The following is a 20443-nucleotide window of genomic DNA, read 5'->3' as shown; positions in this document are numbered from 1 at the left end:
GCTTCTCCCTCTGGGGGAAGCCGTGTTGATCACTTCTAGGCAAACACGTTTAAGACCCCAATTCAGCTGATAAGTTTCAGAGCTGGTTCCAGAATTTATGCCCTCTAAATCCTACTAAGTTTTTTTTTTAATACTCCATGCTTCCTCTTCATAAATCGTCTAATAGATCATGTGATAATTGTAATAAAACTATCACATAATTTCAAGCCTCTTCCCGTACAAATAGAAGATAAAATTCATGACTTGTTTGTGGACTTAGACAAGGCTATGTAGTTTTGGTTGAAATTATAAATGACAAACAAATGGGGAAATCAGTATGCAAAGCTACAGTCAGATGCACATAATTTTTAAATATTACATATCATTGTCATTAATGTCCCTATTATAAAACAATAAGTTATTATACACTGCCAAAAAACACGATTCAAATTCAAAAGAACTATGCAAATTAAGGAAATGGAAAAGAAAAATGAGAGCTGCACTATTTAACATTAGCTCCTGGAACACAATCATCAGTCAATATCCTGATCCATCCAGATCAGACAATTGCCCTGATCATGTTAATTTAAGTCTATTTTCATTCATAATTTATATTCTGTATCTAAAGAGAAAATTTTAAAATGCTTTATATACCTAGTAAGTCTGAGTGATCCTTAAAACATGTGAGCCACGTGATGTCCCTTATTGGCTAAAATCTCTTTAATGGTTTCCATCTCACTCAGAATGATAGTCAAGATCCTACTGAGCTCTACCAGGCTCTCTATGATAGACACCACTTTATCCTTCCCATTCTCAACTCTTAGTTGTCCACTCTTTACTCTTTTCCTGCCACACTGCCTTTCTTGACAATCTTTCAACATACCAAGTATAAGGAGTGTCTCTTCACCCATCTATATCGGTATGGTTCCCTCTCTCCATTTAGGTTTGTGCTTCATTTACTCCTTGACAGAAACACCTTCCTCAGACATATCTGAAACAGTCTCCCATCATTTTCTATTTACTCTGCTATATTTACTTCTTAGTACGTATCTTTATTAACATATACAGATGACTCTTGAACAATGTGGGTTTGAACTGCATGGGTCTACTTATACTTTTTTGCAGGACTCATACCTAAGTTAGCTAAGAACAGAGACTTGAGCATATGCATTGCATCAAGATATACTTGAAATTATCTCTCCTTTAAGCTGGAGGCTAGTGTTCTCTCAATACATAACAATAATAATGTCTGGTCTCTAATGCTAATGCTAAGAAATAACTAAATCCCTGAATCATCCAGGCAGAAGAACTTTAAGCTTAGCTCCTTTCTGAATAAGACTTTTTACTAGAAGAGATGTGATCAGACTGAAGGACAAAAGCATCTATCCCTCTGTGATGAAAACTGAAAAAACCCAATAGAAGTTGCTCTATAAAAAACCTGGATATGGAGGAGTTAAGTTATACTCCAGGAGAGTTGTGGAAGTGATAGCCATGACAGAGAGGTAAAGGATCCCCAAACTTCTATAAATAACTAAGCAATTATACTGAGAGATGTAACCACTGTTCAAGACAACTGGGAGACTTCTTTTTTTTTTTCCAATTTTTTTTTATTCTTATGTTAATCCCCATACATTACATCATTAGTTTTAGATGAAGTGTTCCATGATTCATTGTTTGTGCATAACACCCAGTGCTCCATGCAGAATGTGCCCTCCTCAATACCCACCACCAGGCTAACCCATCCTCCCACCCCCCTCCCCTCTAGAACCCTCAGTTTGTTTTTCAGAGTCCATCGTCTCTCATGGTTCGTCTACCCCTCCGATTTCCCCAGCTTCATTCTTCCCCTCCCGCTACCTTCTTCTTCTTCTTCTTTTTTTCTTAACATATATTGAATTATTTGTTTCAGAGGTAGAGATCTGAGATTGAACAGTCTTGCACAATTCACAGCGCTTACCAGAGCACATACCCTCCCCAGTGTCTATCACCCAGTCATCCCATCCCTCCCAACCCATCCCCCACTCCAGCAACCCTCACTTTGTTTCCTGCAATTAAGAATTCCTCATATCAGTGAGATCATATGATACATGTCTTTCTCTGTTTGACTTATTCTGGGAGACTTCTTTGAAGCAGGAGATGAACACAAACCCATTAGTCACTCACGGGGACACTCAGGGCAATGGAGATCCCAAAGGCCAGCATGGCTTCAGCTGACAGAGGAATGGGACTAACATTAAACTTTCCACAATGGTGACAAATGTTCATAGTAGACCCTTTGACTGTTGGATCTTTCCATTTACATAGAAATTGTATTTTAATTAAACTTCACTTTACACATGGTAGTCAACATTCAGTAGTTAAGATTAATGTAAGCAAATAGATTGACTCTGAAGTGTCAAGAGCTTTTAGAGGTAGATCCAAGCCCAGAGAATACAACAGAAAAGAAAGGAAACGACTTTCATGACCCAAGCGTTATTGCAATTACTTAATGTTACTACAATTACTTACTAATATTTTATATGTTTAAAGTTTTGATTCTGGAAAAGTTATCAAGAAATCTTCATTCAAAAACAGTTTATGTGAGAATAATAGAAATCCGGGTATTTATATAACTTATTTAGGTAAGAAATTTTCTTCTATTCCTGAAAAATTATTTGAATTATTTTTTTAAATCTTCAAATCCTGAAAAAAAGGATACCCAAATGCTGGACTTTTTATATAAAGGTGTTAGTCATGATTTGCAAAACTGAGAACATTCCAAGTAAGCACGTCCAAGCAATAAACAAGTGGCAAGAGACTTGAGAACTCTAGAATTGATGGCAAAAGAATGATCAGCAAATGATAAACAAATGTCCTGACCTGCTGAGTCTCCCAGTCCAATCTCTCCCACTCCCGATGTCCTTGATGTTATCTATTTCTTGCAAAGCTAAAAAAATAAAATAAAATAAAATTAAGGAAAGAAAAGTAGTGAGAAATCAAAGTAATTCCAAATGTTGTAGAGTTAAACAAAGTTTCTACTACAAAACTTTGGAAGAAATATTAAATAATTTAATCATGACAACTTTTTCTAGATCAGATTCACAGCCACACAGTCAGATGTATAAGACTGTGCCAGTTAGTGTTGATGAATGAATAATGAATGAACAACTAAAAAACAAATTTTATAAATGACAGTCAAGATATAATGACAGTTGAAATGTAAAAATGCGAACCAGTTATTTTGGAGCTATATCAATTAAATCGCTTTTAAAAATCTTTATATTATTAATTTATTCATATAAGCACATGCATGAATATGAACCCTGGGCCTAGTTTTATAGAGAAAAACAATTGTAACCTTCTTTATAGTCCTTGATGGTTAACTTAAAATACACTTATAAGGCAACATTACTTACAGCTAGAGTACTATGGAAAACATCCTAATGAGCATTAAGATTTATTAAATACAGACTATTACTTACCAGGGAACAGTGCTATGTTATACTAGGACAGTAAGTTGTATAAGAATAAAAGTTTACCAACTCACTGGATAATTTCTAGATTAAAAACAGTATGAATAAAAACAGCAAAATAAAAGCAGAAACACCTTATTTATACCCAGTTGCTCTTTCATAGTCATACTCCAGTGTGATAAAGACCGGGTTTGTTTTTTGGGGGTTGGGGAGTTTTGTTTTGGTTTGGTTTTAGAGAGGGAAGGGGGGTGGGGCAGAAGGAGAGGGAGAGAGAGAATCTTAAGCAGGCTCCATGCCCAGTGCAGAGTAGGGCTCCATCTCACAACCTTGAGGTCATAACCTGAGCCAAAATCAAGAGTCCGATGTTAAACTGACTGAGCCACCTAGGTGACTCAAAGACCATGGTTTAATCATTGGTCCTATGACAGAAGAGCTATATGTCTTTGGAAATTTATCAACCCTTGTGGAAGCTTATTTTCTTGATCTATAAAATGGTTTCATTTCATTTTGTCATGAATTCAGAAATACCCCCAAAATCAATACGTACAACTATTTTATCATGATTTTATTATTTCCTTACAGATGTAGAATAATTTTTATAAGGATAAGTTCATCACCTATTCTACCTTTTTAAGCTTTGGTCCCCAAAATGTTTAGTTCTATCGTTTCAAAATGTTTAAACATGTGTTCATGATTTTTGTGACACTGCAACATGATTATTAAATAGTATAAATATAAATTATATAAATTTTATGCCCTGGGATGGTGGAGTTACCTGTGTCATTAACTGGATTATGTAGTTGGTATTTTAAAAAGACTTAAAAATGATACTTTTAGGAAAATAGAATTCTACTTCTAGAATATTGGTCTTACATACTATAATCACAGGTTTGGAGGTGATCTAGGCCCAGACTATGCATAACTTTTGATTATTAGTTTATAAAGACTTTTCATTTTTAAAAGCCTCAATAATTTTGGGTGACTTCTGGAGTACCTAAATTCTTTTAAAGTATATAAAACAGTAAAAAGAAATAATACACCAAGACCTGCTGGGATTTATCCTAGGAATATAAAATTGGTTTAACACTTAAATATCAAATAATAGAACATACTATATTAATAAAATATAAAATCATACAATCATTCAATAGATGTGAATAACATCTGACAAAAGTCCAATACCTTTTCATGATAAAAACACTCAATAGCCTAGCAATAGAAGAAAACTTCCTTATTCTAATACAGAGAGCATCTACAAAAAAACCTACAACTACCATACTTAATGGTAAAAGACTGACTGGTTTCCCCCCAGATCAGGAATAAAACAAGGATGTACACTCATACCACTTCTATTCAGCATTGTAGTGGAGATTACAGCCAGGTTTGTTAATAAAGAAAAAGAAATAAAAAAAATCCAGATTGAAAAGAAAGAAATAAAGGCATCTATTTATAGATAATATTATTTTTATTTAGAAAATCTAAAGGAATTCGCTGAAAACACTATTAGGAAGGAAGGAAAGAAGGAAGAAAGAAAGGGAGAGAGAACGAAAGGGAAAGAGAAAAGAAAGAAAAAGAAATCTGGTCTACCTTCCTGTTTCTTGCCACAGAGCTTCAAAAACTTTTGGAATTCACTGCGTGATAGATATGCCTTTGTTATGCTATGACTTGACTCATAACAGAGCCCCTAGATAGCTTCAGGATGGGAGAGGTTGTGAAAAAAAGCAATCATGTGATTCGAGGACTGGAACTTTTCAGGACCCTACCATCCCAGACTGAGGAGAGGAGAGGGGCTGGAGATTGAGTTTAATCACAAGGTTAATGATTTAATTAATCATGCCTATGTAATGAAACCTCAAGAGAAGCTCTAAAACAATGAGACTCAGAGGGCTTCCTGGTTGGTGAACATATTGATGTATGAGAGGGTGGTACACCCTGACTCCACAGAAGCAAACTCCTGTGCTTGAGACACTTCCAGATTTGTCCTATGTATTTCTTTATCTGGGCTATTCATTTGAAGCCTTTATAATAAAACATTAATAATAAGTATAGCAGTTTCATGAGTTTGATGAGTCATCCTAGTGAATTATTGAAGCTGAAGGAGTGTCATGAGAAATCCCAATTTTGTAGCCAATTCTGCCAGGCAGAAGTACCCATTGCCTGGGGACCCCACTTGCAGTTACCTTCTGAAGTAAGGACAGTCATTGGGGATCTTACTCTTTAATTTCTGGGATCTGATGCTAATTCCAGATAGTGCCAGATTGAACTGAATGATAGGACACCCAGTTGACATCTGAGAATTACTATTGGAACACAATAGTCTTTTCAACAAATGGTTTGGGGAAAACTGGATATCCATATGCAAAATAACAGAATTGGACTCCTACCTATAAATAAAGTAAAAAGGCAACCTATAGAATAGGAGAAAATATTTGCAAATCATACATCTAATAAGGACTTATATCCAGAATATATAAAGAACTCTTTCAACTCTATAATAAAAAGTTAAGCAACCCAATTAAAAATGGGCAAAGAATCTGAATAGGCATTTCCCCAGAGAAGATATATAAATGGCCAATTAACACATGAAAGATAATAACATCATTTAGCCATTAGGAAAATGCAAGCCAAGACCACAATGATATACCACTTCACATCCACTAGGATGACTAATAAAAAAGATAGGTAATAATAAGTGCTGATGAGATTGTAAAGAAATTGTACATCAAATGTACATCAAATGTAAGAATGTGAAATTCTGCAGGTGCTTTGGAAAATAGTTTGGCAGTTCCTGAAAGGTTAACTATAGAGTTACTTTATGACCCAGCAATTTCACCCCAAATACATACACAAAAGAAATGAAAAATGTCTGTCTATATAAATACTTGTACGTGAATGTTTATAGCAGCATTATTTATAAGAGCCAAATGAGGCAACAACTATAATGTCCATCAACTGATGAATGAATAAACAAAATTTAGGTATACCCATACAATGGAATATTATTCAGCCATAAAAAGGAATAAACTACATGTTAAAACATGGATGAATCTGGAAAAGATACCAAAAGAAAGAAGCCGGTAACAAAAGACTATCTATTGTATGATTCCATTTATAAGAAATGCTCTGAATAGGTAAATCTATAGAGACATAGAGACATATTAGTGGTTACCTAGAGTTACAGAGGAAGCAAATTTGGAGTGGGGGGTGACTACTAATGAGTATGGAGTTTTTGTCAGATTAAAATGTTCTCAAATTATATTGTGATGATATTGAACAACTCCTTGATTTACTAAAAAACACTGAATTGCATGCTTTAAATGAGTAGATTGTAAAGTATATAAACTATAACTCAACAAAACAGTTTTTTACAAACTACATAGTACAAAACAAAGATACATTAATATAATTTTGTTCCCATTTTTAAATGGAAAAGTACCCCCATCTGCCTTGAAAAATCTAAACATGTTAAGATAATACAAAAGAAATTTTATATTTTGATAGACTATTTCTTGACAAATAACATTAATATTAATATAACATTAATAATAACATTAATGGCAGGCCAAGTTTAAATACCAACAATAAAATAATAGGAAGATATTCTACTTTTAAACTAGTCGTCAGAGATTAGTCTTTCAATAGAGTTCAAGTATTATAATACAATCCAAGTATAATTGTTACTTTATCAGCACTGATAGTGAAGGGAAAAATTTATTAATCCAAACTATGGCAATAGTTCAGAATACAATTCGTTAAAAGTTGGAAATCACATAGATACTTTAGTGATTTTAGAATTCTCCATTTAAGAATGACTGTTATAAAAGTTTAGCTGCCAAACAAAACTAGGTAAGTATATGAGGAAACATATACTTTAAAAATATCAGATTTCAGTGACATAAAATTGAACTTTCCCAATACTACCTATTTAACTTTTAATTTTAATATGAATTCATTAAAAAATAGAGGCTACATTATCCTGTAAGACCATTTCACATTTACTTAATTTCATAATGGTAAGAGTGATATGATTAAGCAGCTTGATCCATTCCAGTTATACAACCTACAGTGGCTAATCCCTTTATTTAATACATGTTTGACTATTCATGTATATTTTCTGCTACTGAAATTTAAATAAGGCTCCCTTCCCTTCTCTAAAGTGGGTGCACACATTGCTTTAACTTAAATTGGGGATTTGCTGAATAACAGCTATCTATTTTCTCATCTATTCCACAAAAAGTTACTGAGTACTTATCATCAGATATTGATTATGTTATAAAGTAAAATACAGAGATAAATAGCCCATGTGTTTTGGGATGATCCAGAATTGACTATGAGTTCAGGGCTCGACTTATAGGCGGCAAAACCTTTCTCAACCTTAGCTTCCTCATCTTTAAGGTGATAATTAATTGAACTAATGAGTTTACAGAACCCAAAAATCAACATTAATTTCTCTTTTTTGGTTTACTCTGAAGGCTAGTAAGATTAATCATACATGGATTCTGCACTTCAGAAATTAATAGTACAGCAGATATTATAATGTGTATAAATAAATTAATTAAGGTGAAAAATTAAGTAGGAATTTATAGTGATAAAATAAGATGTGAGGTGATCCCTACCAGATATACATAATAGAGCATCATCACTATCACAAAATGGAAATAGTATTATGTAGTTGACTAGCAAGCTAATTAAGCAATTATTAAGTAAAAAAATAGAAGATCAATAATCTTAGTTTGTTCCCAGGAAATTCTGAGTAACTGCAAGTAAAGCTGAACATTATAGAAAAGATGGTTACTTCTTAGTATCATTCCTTAAGATAATGAATAAAAATACCACAATTCCTCTATTGAGAATTTGTTAAGTCTGGCTATTCTAGCTCCAGCACTTATTCATGGCCACTGGAAAGTTACTTTATGTCTTGGTTCCTTCATTTTCTCATCTTTTAAATGGGAATTATAATAATGTGTGCCTTAGGGTGGTTAATAGTATTAAATGAGTTAATGCATGTCAAGTGCAAGAGGTTCTAGTACATTGAGTACCACTGAGTATTACTGTAGATAGTCAGGGTTATATCATCTTATTACTCTTATTATAATCTTTTGTGCCATAGCAAGAATGTACAGATATTTTATTTTTATTCTTATTATTTTTTTAAAGATTTTATTTATTTATTTGAAACAGAGAGAGACAGCGAGAGCAGGAACACAAGCAGGGGGAGTGGGAGACGGAGAAGCAGACTTCCTGCCGAGCAGGGAGCCGGATGCGGGACTCGATCCCAGGACCCTGGGATCATGACCTGAGCCGAAGGCAGACGCTTACCGACTGAGCCACCCAGGCGCCCCTGTACAGGTATTTTAATTAAATTTTAATTACCATTCAATGGGAAGACAAAATGTTGTAAGCGAAGATTACTCCTAGATGCATACTGGAAAAATGAGGACTTTTCCTATCACTTATAATGGCCTGCAGAATGAAGTTCTATGACTAACTAGACTATACTATGTACCTTTGCAATGGGCGGAGAATGAAGAAGCAGTTCTCCCAAAGGAAAGGACGTGTATGGGTAATGCAGCATGCCGAAATACAAAACAACGGTTGCCTGCCTACATCTACTATGTAAATAGGGATAGTCTTTACTGTAATTTTTTTTTTTAATTTAACTGAACTCAAGATGTTGAACAAAGGAGTGATTTATATAAAATTAGAACTCTTTAATCAAAAAGTCCTTATAAGACTGAAGGGAGTTTCCTCTCCCTCACCTTCCACATCTAATTAACCATTGAATTATGCTAATCCCATCTCTTAAATATCTATAAAATCTGTTCCTTCCCCTCCATTTCTCTAGCTATTGCCCTTCTCTACACTCTTGTTCTTCTCTTACTTTGACTACAGTAAGTTCCTCAGCTATTCTCATTGCTCCTGTCCCAAACACTACACATGGGACAACTTGAGCATGTTGTGCCATTCTCTACCTGCTCTCCCTCAAGACTCAACCCAATTATTTTACCTTCTCAAATGAAGTCTTTCCTAACTCTCCAAGGAATACTGAAGAACTTCTCATTTCACAGGACCCACAAATGGTAAGTTAGCATACATATGGAAGTATCCAATTATGAATTTTACCAAATTAGCACAAGTTTTTATTATAAAAACCCATGCTGGAAAGGTATGGTAAAGTCAGGCTTTCATATGTGGTTAGTGAAAGTTGAAGTGGTTCAAATATTTGGATCATACGTATCAGCAATCTTACACATATTCATATATAAATTTATTTCTGAGATTATACCCTGAGGAAATAATTATTTTTTATATTATATTTATATATATAATATATATAAATATAATATAAAAGGAATGAGTCCAAATGGCTAACAATAGGGCATTGGTTAAATAAACTATGGATCATTTCCCTACTAATTGGCTCAGGAAAATGAGGCTTAGTAATTAGCAGAGCCCAGATCCATATACACAATCCTGTGATTCCAGCATCCAAAAGTTCCTAAACACAAATCTTGTTTGAAAATATTAATGTTCGAAAATATTAATTTGGTTTACTAGGCAGAGTTCTGTGGTTTATATAACCAAGGACACACATGCACACATACACGATATAAAAATGACCCAAAGGAGAAAAAAATGACTCAAAGGGTAAATGCCAAAATGTTACAATGTTAATTTTAGAATTACAGGAATTTCTTACTTTCTTCTTTTGCTAATCTACATTTTCTAAACATTTCATCAATAAACTACATAACTTTTATAATAACCAAAAGACTTTCATACAAATTGTATGCTGCTATTTAAGTGATGGAAAGAAAGGATTTTTCCAAAGATTCTGAGTTGGCACCTCATAATAATCTGACCTCATAATAATTTAATCTTTCTCTTCAGCAGACAGAGGCCCTCTAGGGGTTCCTATCCAGGTTCATTTCCTGTGTAGTAGCCAAAAGTCTTAAAAAAAAAAAAAAATTTATTGACTTATTTTACTATGTATTAGATACCTTATCTACACTAGCTCCTTACTTCACAACCACCTATGAAGTGTGCATTATTAATACTTAACGAATGAGGATACTGAGTTGAACTTAATTGTCCATAGTTACATGGTCAGCATGTGGCAGATCTGGGACTTGAACCCAAGACAGCCTGACATCATAATCCATTTTCTTTCCAATAGACCACATATACCTCTTCAAAATATACCTATGTATTAAATTCCCCATTTCATTTTAAGTGTTTGTTAATATATCAAATAAAGTAATTATTACTAGTATGGAAATGAGCTAGTCAGGTTACAGTGGAAAAAATACAAGAATTGGAGGCCTCCCTCCACCACCTGTCACTACCCCCTTCTTCCTTTTATTTCCTGCATAGCACTTACCATCTCTAAAATTAGTTTTATGACCTTACCTATTTTCTTCATTGCTTTACCTCTAGCATCTAGAACAGTGCCTGACTTAAATTGGAGTTTAATACTTAGTAAATGAATAAACAAATGTATTCATGAGAACAGGTGAAAATTCCTCTAGGCTTTTAAATTCTCATTTCTTTAATGGAAAACTGCCTAAGGTGGTTTTTTAAAATTTTATTATGTTATCTTAATCACCACACATCACATCAGTAGTTTTTGATGTAGTGTTCCATGATTCATTGTTTGCGTATAACACCCAGTGCTCCATTCAGTACGTGCCCTCTTTAAAACCCATCACCAGGCTAACCCATCCCCCCACCCCCTCCCCTCTAGAACCCTCAGTTTGTTTCTCAGAGTCCATAGTCTCTCATGGTTCATCTCCCCCTCCGATTTCCCCCACTTCATTTTTCCCTTCCTACTATCTTCTTCTTTTTTTAAAACATATAATGTATAAGGTTTTTATAAGCTTAAATTCATTCAGTCAAACTACTTATTGAGCACCTACTATATGGCAGATATCTAAGCAAGATGATAATTACAGCAAACAAAACAACAGACAAAAATCTCTCATGCATCTTATACTCTGGTAAGTGAAGAAAGACAAGAATACAGCAAAATACGTTAGATGGTGATCAGTACTTTGGAGACAAAACAGCTTGTTTGTAGGAATCTGAGAGGAGACTCTGCAACTGGGTAACTGAGAAAGAAGACATTCGAGTAGGGAGGTGAAGGAGTAAGACATGCATACTGGGGAAAGAACTTTTCAGGTGGTGGGAATAGCATGCTGGTGTGACTGTATTTTCGGAGTGGCTGTAATGCAGTAAATGAATGAGAATTAACAGGAAATGAGATCAGATAAGTAAGAAAGGGGCAAGGATGGGTTGTGTAAGGCCTTATAGGCATTGTAATAATACTGGCTTTTATTCTCAGAGAAATTAGCAGCCATTGAACGGGTTTGAGCAAAAGTGGAACATTCTTAGGTTTTTAATGCGCTCAGCATTTCTCAATGGAGTTGCTACTGGTATTTTGGGTGGGCAACTCCTCTTTGTCCTGACCATTGAGCCCATGGTTGGTCATTTAGCACCTCTAAATGCCAGTAGTTATCCCCAGACCTTTTGACAACTAAAAATGCCCCCACTTATTTTCAGAGCTATGTTATAAATCACCTGAAGGTAGGTTTAAAGAGCCTATTTTAATATTCCAGGCAATAGTTTGTGTTATCTTGAGCCAAAAATGTAATGGTAAATTCAGGATATATATTTTTGCAGATAGGATTTGCCAGTGAATTGGATATGGATGTGAGTGAAAGCTAGAAGTCAAAGGATGACTCCCAGGTGTTTGGAATCAGCAAACAGGATGGAGTTGCTATTCACTGAAGTCGTGAAGACTGAATATGGATGAAGCAGCTTTGGTGAAGAAAGCAGGAATTCAGTCAAGACACATTAAGAACCACTATGTAAAAACAGATATATCTATATTTTATGGGAGAATTTTGTAAAATGGGGTAATGGGCACTACTGCTGAACTGATGGATTTTATTAGGGTGTGTTGGATAGAGTTAATAGAAATAAATATTAGATAAATGAATAAATGATTACTAATAGCTAATAGTAATGGATTAACCAATGTAAGCATTCAGATTATGTCAAGAAAAGTTTTTCTTTTCTTTTTTTTAAATATAATCCAAAGGAATGAGTCTAATTGTGGAATTTCAAATGATAAATGGTTTGGAAGTAGGCAGGCTTTTAATGCTGTTAAAATCCCACCAGGCCCATATTGCATGGAGTAGATGTCCTACAGTGAAATTAGGCTCAGCCTTGGGAAAACAGTGGGTGCTCAACTGTCCTGTACCTCATACTGACTAAGCACCACCACTTCCAACACTGTAGAGTCAACAGTCAATAAATGCAAGCTTTTCTACATCCATGGACAATTTAAGGATTTCAGAGGAAAAGCTGAATCTAGACATGGTTTAGACACTATCAGTTAAATTTAGTCGTTCTTCCAGAGACAGAACAAATAATCTGAATCGACACGATGAGCTCATTGATACAAACACACAATTTGGAGTTGGCAGGAGGAAGTGTCCAATTGCATCACTGCTGGAACTTTTCCCTAGCGATAGGATTCTACCTGCTCATATGAGTAGAAAAGTCACATTTTGAACAGTAATGCTCATCATAGAAACATGACATTTCCCTCCAAATGTGTTGAATGACCAAACTCTTATCATCAGAACAGTTTCATTCTCTTTGGATTTATATCACATTTATGAACAGTCTCTCCCAGTATTTTCTATTAATATCCCCCATGATGTGACACAAGGGAGCTATCTGCCTTCAAAAAGAAGTCCTCGTGCTCACACCTACCCAAGCACACTTGGCTTCCTTCAGAACATGGCATCATTGTGCAGACTGACTTGGCCTGTGGCTGGACATCCACCCCCTTTCTCTCTGTAACAGTAGCGGAGGGCAAGTGCATGCCATGCTTCAGTCAACGTGCATCTCCAATCACCAGGCAGCTCAAGAAGTTAGAAGGTTCATGCAAAGGTGGTCACCTGAATTGAAGTGGGAGGACTGTGATAAAGAAGAACTAGTGGCAGACAGATGCCCCATGGGCTTCACATTGTTGTTTCACAGAAGGACATACTGTGTCATAATGAATTACCGCTAATTTGAGCGAGCAGTACTGTTAGATTGAGCCCGGCAACCCAGAATGACAAACAGTGCCTGCAAGATCATCTAATGAGGGGACAAGGCTGCTCCTGTAGCACCGCTTCACTCAATTAGTGGACAAGGCTTTTAATGCTGCTCCGCACAACTAAAGCAATTTTGATTACTTAGAGAGGAGTCTCCATTTAGAATGTTTCGGAAGCTGGAACAGGGTTTCTTTCTTTCTTTTTTTTTTTCCCCTTTAATATAATTTATCTTGAGAATATTTGAATGTAATAAGCTATTTGAAAGCCAATCACATTATTTCCTTTTTTTCCCTAAGTAATATGGAAATACATTTTTTAAAAAGTTCAAATGTTAGAATTTGCTCTAGCAAATGAAATGTAAATAAGATAGCAAATGATTAAGGATACGCCGAGGATGTGTGTGTATGTGCGCGCGCACACACGCACGCGTGTGTGTGTGTGTGTGTGCATGTGGGCACTATGTGTGTCTCTCCGTGCCAGAATTACAGTTGGTGAATTTCATTTCATCAGCCAACATTATCAGGAGGGTTGCATATTTATTCTATATATCCACATTTAAAAAAAAAATTCCAGATCTTGCCTTCTTTGGCTGGGAGCACTTCTATTTCCTAGCTTTTGATATGGAGAACTGACGTTTCTACTTAGTTATTTTTTTTTTCACTATGTCACTGCATGATGAAAAGCACTCATATGTGTAATGGTACAACTTTCTTTAATATCGTGATCACTGACTTATAACTAAACAGAGGCTATTTAGGCTTAGCAAATTCCTTTCATTCTCATTAGAAACACACAGGGTGCTCACTCTATACATCGTTCTAGGCATCTTCTGGCTTTCTATCCAGGCCATGTGTGTAATTCTTAGACTGCTTGCACTCTGTGAAATTCTATGAAATTTTGCCTATTTAAGTAGAAGGTCATTGAGTAAAAGGAATTACTCAAGTGCTAGACACAAAGTAGGTGCCAATAAATTTTTATTAAACTGACCACAAAGTCTACAACAAATAAAGAAAGTAAACCTCAGGATTCACTTTGCTTCCCTCAAGTGAACAGCAACACCAGGATCAAAAGTTGAGAATATGACTCTATATAGGTATACCTTACCCATCATCAAAATTGTGGTTTCCCCACCCCCCAAAAAATTGCATAAAGCAGGTCCAATACAAACGAACATATTTTTTTTTAGAGCTGGGGTAGAGGCAGAGGGAGAGGGAGAGAGAGAATCTTAAGCAGGCTCCACGCACAGCACAGAGCCCAATGCTGGGCTCCATCTCACGGTCCTGAGATCATGACCTGAGCCCACATCAAGAGTTGGATGCTTAACCGACTGAGCTACCCAGTAGCTCCCAATACAAACCAACTTTTAAATAATGTATATCTTTACATCTTTGTTTTATAAAAGAGATATATAACCATGCTGAAGCAGTCATCCAGAGCAGAAGATAGGGAAAAGTTTAAAACCTTAACATTTTGGGTGATTGCAAAACCCATTAGTTGAATAAATTAACAATTATTGAACCTTATCATAGCCATGTTTCATTTTCTTAAAATAATTTTAATTATTACTACTTTCTTGCCTCCAGAAAGGTTAACTCCAAAAGCATGTTACACCTTCAAGGAGATGGTTATGTATTAGTAAAAAATGGCACATTATTGGTATTGTTCTTCTAGTAAATAGAAAGAAAAAGAAAAAACAATGTGGCTCAGGAGGCAAGTAATATTTCCTATAATGTATGTTTTTAATAATTGTAAAGACTCAGAAACTGGCAAAGAGTAGCACTGATTGTGTATGCCCCTCTCCCGAGAATACATGATATAAAATCACATCATTGGCTCGAATTATTGCCAAAATAGAGAAAACTATTAATAGTTTCATTTATTTTCCTCTCTCATCAAAAAGACTACTAGCATGGGAGAGGAAGAAGTGCTTCCTGTTAGTTGTAGAAATGAAAGAAAAATAATAATTAAGGAATAAATTTAACGGGAAAGTACCAGTAATAGATACAATTCAGTTGGTATCAATCTCTTAAGTGCCTCCCCTTCATTTCCTCTTTGTTCTTTAGTAGACTATCAGTCCAAAGTACCAACAACAATTATCATTCAGCTTACCATCAATGTTAGTATCAAACATCACAGATATTTTCCCATCCCTTGCTGATTAATTTTTATTTTTCAAATATATATAGTATTTGCATGGTCCAAAGTCAAAACTATATATAAAGGTAACTCTGGGGAGACTTCCATCCCCATCCCTTCTATTCATTCCCATCCACATATTATATGTAATTATTTTTATTAATTCTGGCTTATTCCTATATTTCTTTTCTTATAAAAATAAGCAAATATGTATTTATTCTTATTTGTCCTTCTTTCTTGTGCAAAATGTAGCATACTATATACTATGAGTAAAGTACAGAAAAGTAAAGAGTCTATATATACTCTTTGAAGGTTTTAAATTTTTCACTAACTACGCATCCTGGAAATGTCTCCATATTAGTGCCCAGAGATCTTCCTCATTATCTCCTATAACTGCATGATACTTCACTATATGGACATACTTTCATTTATTCAATAGGTCTTTTATAGGCAGGGATTTAGGTTATTTACAGTATTTTGAAATTGCATATAATTTTATAATTAATAACCTGCATGAGTATTTTTTTAAAATCCTCATACAATTCCCAGAAAATCACTGGTAGGTAAGGCGGTTGCCTCAGTCTACTCTGGCTGTCAGTTGCCTCTACATTTCTGATATGGAAGAGGAGTAGGACTGGGAAGCCTGAATTACCTTTGATGTTTTCACTGGAGCTCACATTTATTCCTAGTCTTGAATATACATCTCTGTGAGAAAAGCAATTATGAAATAGTCTTGGTTGATACTGAGAGAAAATGAATTTTAGAATTTTTAAATTTTTTTTTCTTTCTTTCACAAGACTTTTTTGAGACCTTAAACTAACCTAGACCCTTGGGGCGCCTGGGTGGCTCAGTTGGTTAAGCGACTGCCTTCGGCTCAGGTCATGGTCCTGGAGTCCCGGGATCGAGTCCCACATCAGGCTCCCTGCTCAGCAGGGAGTCTGCTTCTCCCTCTGACCCTCCTCCCTCTCATGCTCTCTGTCTCTCATTCTCTCTCTCGCAAATAAATAAAATCTTAAAAAAAAAAAAAAAAAAAAAACTAACCTAGACCCACTAGAAGTCCTTAAAACATAAGAGCCAGGAAATATTTGCCTACATACAAACATCTTTGTAGCAAGGAACAACCCTTAACTTTCTTTAAATTTAGAACTCATATTAAAGGCTTGAAAATAGTGATTAAATGAATGAATGAACCTACTGTACTCCAGTCTGACACAAAAACTTAGAAAAAGTTTTCAGAAAATAGAAATCTAAGTTACAGTTCTGAAAGTAGGCAGGTGTATTTAGCAATAACTTGCTCTACTCTTCCCCAAACAAAGCAGCCTACGCATAATGCAAAAGCCATCTTTGCAGCAGTCTCAATGTAATGGATAGACATGGGTCTCGGTTTGTGGCTTGAAATCACTGAGTGTCCAATAGCACATTTCCTGCTGTTGATATAAATGCTATAGGAATGATGACTAATGGCTTTGAGGAAGAGCAGAGATTAGACAACAAGCCCAGAGAAAACTGCCAACACCAAGAGGGTACTCAGCAAGTGCCCATGAGGTGTCATACTCTCGCTGAAGGGCCCAGAGTTTCCTCACGGGAGAAAAGGAAGGAGAAAGAAAAAAGGAATGGCTGTGTTAGTGTTTGCCAAAAAATAAAAGTCTGAGAAACCCCTGAGAGACCCCAAGAGCGCAGTAAAATTTACCTTTCCTAAGGCTACCATTGGTTTTACCCTTATCCTTGGAGTAGAATGAAGTATAGTTAATACTCAGAGGCAAGCTCAAGGATTCTAATAAAGAATTTGAAATAGGTAGGGGTGCCTAGGTGGCACAGTCAGGTAAGCATCCGACTCTTGGTTTCAGCTCAGGTCATGATCTCAGGGTCCTAGGATCAAGCCCCACATTGGGCTCCATGCTCAGTGCGGAGTCTGTTTGAGATTCTCTCCCTCTCCCTCTGCCCCCACCTGCTCTCACTCTCTCTCTCTCAAATAAATAAATAAATAAATATCTTTAAAAAAAAAGAATATGAAATAGGTGAATACTGTTGCACCAAGATTTGACTGATTTTTAATAGCAGATTTTTTTTTATCCCATTGTATCATTTTTTATTCAAGTATCTGATTCCTCTGTATTCCTCTGGGGGGAGTGGGAAAAAGCCTGGGGTGTGGGTGGCCCCCTAAGCAGCAAAATTATTGCTAATAGAAACATTTCATTGTATCAGGATCTCATTATCACATGCAGGGCATTAATCGAAGCACCTTATTTAAGGTGGAAAAGAGCTTTGCTAATGGAAGATGATTCAGCACAGTATCTTCTGACAAGTGATGCCATCTCAAATCCTTTTCAGATGTAGGTGGAATAAAACTAATAAGTAAAATGTGAGCATTTATTAAGTTTATCAATACGTTATGTGCTCCATTTTTAAAAGTTTCTGTAGTGATAATCTTATCCATTTTTCTCTAAAACTGCTCTGTTCCGTAGTAATATGTATATAGACTAAACTTGTTTCATTTTTAAAAGGCATCCCAGGGAGATGAGATGTGGATGGGTGTGAGGAGTAGATCAGGGGAAGCAAATGGGTGCAGATGCCTCCATTGACAAAAGGAAAAGGCATATAGCTTCCTTCCTTCCTGGTGTACCCGGGGCTCAGAGAGAGCTCTAGATTTCCCAGCAATAAGTTTCTGCTTATGAGCTCCACTGGGAAGATATTTTGTATGCCACAGAAAACCAAGATGTTTGCGTTCCCACCAATCCAGGGATAAGGCATTTTCCTCATACAGACACAAAACATACAGTATATGAATGTTTAATGGAGGCTAAAACTGGGAGAGGAACAGAAAACAAGAACAGAGCAGGTTAAAAAAATATCTGGTTTCTCTCTATCAAAATACTAATTAAAATTCATGTTCATGGGGATGATTATACATATGTTTTTGAACTAAAAGTCTAACCTGGCACTATTTTTTGGCCTTATTTTTGTGACAACATTTTTGTCCATATGGCATGAAGTGAATCATTTTACATCTTTTTTTAAGCTCTATGTGTTTTTCTTGTTGTCTATTCTCTCTTCTCCCACCACACACACACTGGCAGCCGCTACCAAGTTACCAAATGCCAACTCAACCCTGCAAGCTGGCTGCATGGAGCTATATAGTACTGGCATTTTCCTTTCTTTGCAGAAATACTCTCTCTCTCTCTCTCTCTCTCTCTCTCTCTCACACACACACACACACACACACACACACACACACACACGTGCGCATGCGCACACGGACACATGCATGCACACACGCGCGCACACCACCATTGAAGCACCCTATTTCTCCCCCATTCCCATGCTAATGTTTTGGGCCCTCAGGATTCTGCCCAGCTCCAGTGTGTGTCACTGGTCTGCAGAGCGCCACACCAGCTTATTTACGGCCTCCCATCCCTGGCCTTCTTTCTCCGTGGCGCTATGACAAGTAGTGGTTCACTTAAGAACTGCTATAAATTAATGGTTAATCGAGCCCACGTAATTAGTTTAGTCACTGCAAAGGGCAAAAACCGTAATTGTCCAGGGGTCTCCTCTTCTTTCGTCTTCTTTTTTAATCATACTAATCCATGCTTCTGCTTCTTCAGACAGAAGCAGTGCTTCTTTTCTGCAGCCCCGCCACACTGCCCGCCGTTCGGGTCCCTGCATGGGACACGTTTTGTACACGTGCTGCCTCCGCCAGGATCAGGCACTGCTCAGTGTGTGTGGAAGGGCAGCAACTCTACCTAACAAATGTAACTTTAACAACAGTAAAACAACCTAATAGCTTAGCATGCCAGGGGGCTAATGTGGCGGGCCATTTACTGCTGCACTAAATAGCCCCGGTTTGATTCTCATTGCCAAGTGTCGAATTGAGAATTGCAAGGCAGGAGTAGCTCCTAATTCGTTAGATAAAGGGGGTCATTGCTCATAGGGCTGGGGAAACTGTAGAAGGGTAAGAAATTAAACAAGGCAGTCCCCTTTCAAATGCTACCAAACCCTGGGCTACCTGTGATCTGGGATAGCAGAATCACTGAAACACGAGGACTCTATCCTGGCCTTCATGTGCCAACTTCCAGCTTGGGATAAGTATGTTTTATTTGGCAACATTCATCTGGAAAGCGGCTAGAAGGGAAAGGGATCCTAATACTGAAGGACACCTTTGGAACCAAAGCAGCAACACAAGAACAAAGTATGATTTAGCCTTGACTGCAAAATGAGCCACGACTGAGATGTTCCTGCCAGCAATTCTGCCTCATGTGTCCTGGAAAAGTTGCTGTGGACAGTTGTGACCCGGCTAATCAGTTGGGCAGGAAAAAAAAAAATTGCTAACAATAAAACGGACACCAAAATTCTTGTTAGCATTGCTATATCTCATAGTACTGTCTGTCTAGCTTTTTTTTTTTTTTCCTTCTTTTCTTCCATGCAGTCATAAAGAGTTCTAAGTTCAAACTGCCCTGAATAGTCACAGTAAGACTATGTGGACAAAATAATTCCCTTATCTTGTTCTTCTTTTTTTTTTTTAAATAGAAAAGAAAATAATCAAAAATTTCAAATGAGATCTCTAAAAGGGGACATCTTTATTTCCTGAACATTAGCCCTAAAACAACTGATTTCTCTAATTCTTGCCATCACTCAGATTGGCCTTGAATTACCTCCCAATAGGCCTCCCATGTGCTTCTAGATGAGAGTGTGTAATGGGGGATCTGTTAATTAACTAGAAGCAAAGTTGCGCGGTGGGGATCAAACACTGGATACGTCCTAAAACTCCCACAG

General features: G+C 36.3%; 1 protein-coding gene across 5 annotated transcripts in view; it reads right to left on the bottom strand.

Moving 5' to 3' along the window:
* The window catches only part of SOX5 (SRY-box transcription factor 5), a 1007739-nt gene that overhangs the window by 659118 nt on the left and 328178 nt on the right, over positions 1 to 20443 (bottom strand). For all 5 annotated transcript variants that reach the window (XM_035028072.1, XM_035028070.1, XM_035028073.1 and 2 more), the window contains one exon: positions 2836 to 2902. The gene's annotated coding sequence lies outside the window, so the exon portion shown is untranslated. The remainder of the gene's footprint in view (positions 1 to 2835; positions 2903 to 20443) is intronic.

The sequence above is a fragment of the Mirounga leonina genome, unplaced genomic scaffold (genome assembly GCF_011800145.1).
Source record: "Mirounga leonina isolate KUSES-001 unplaced genomic scaffold, KU_Mleo_1.0 Mir_201, whole genome shotgun sequence".
Taxonomy (NCBI): Eukaryota; Metazoa; Chordata; class Mammalia; order Carnivora; family Phocidae; genus Mirounga; species Mirounga leonina.
Note: the sequence above shows the minus strand (reverse complement) of the source record. Positions and strands in the feature narration are given on the sequence as shown.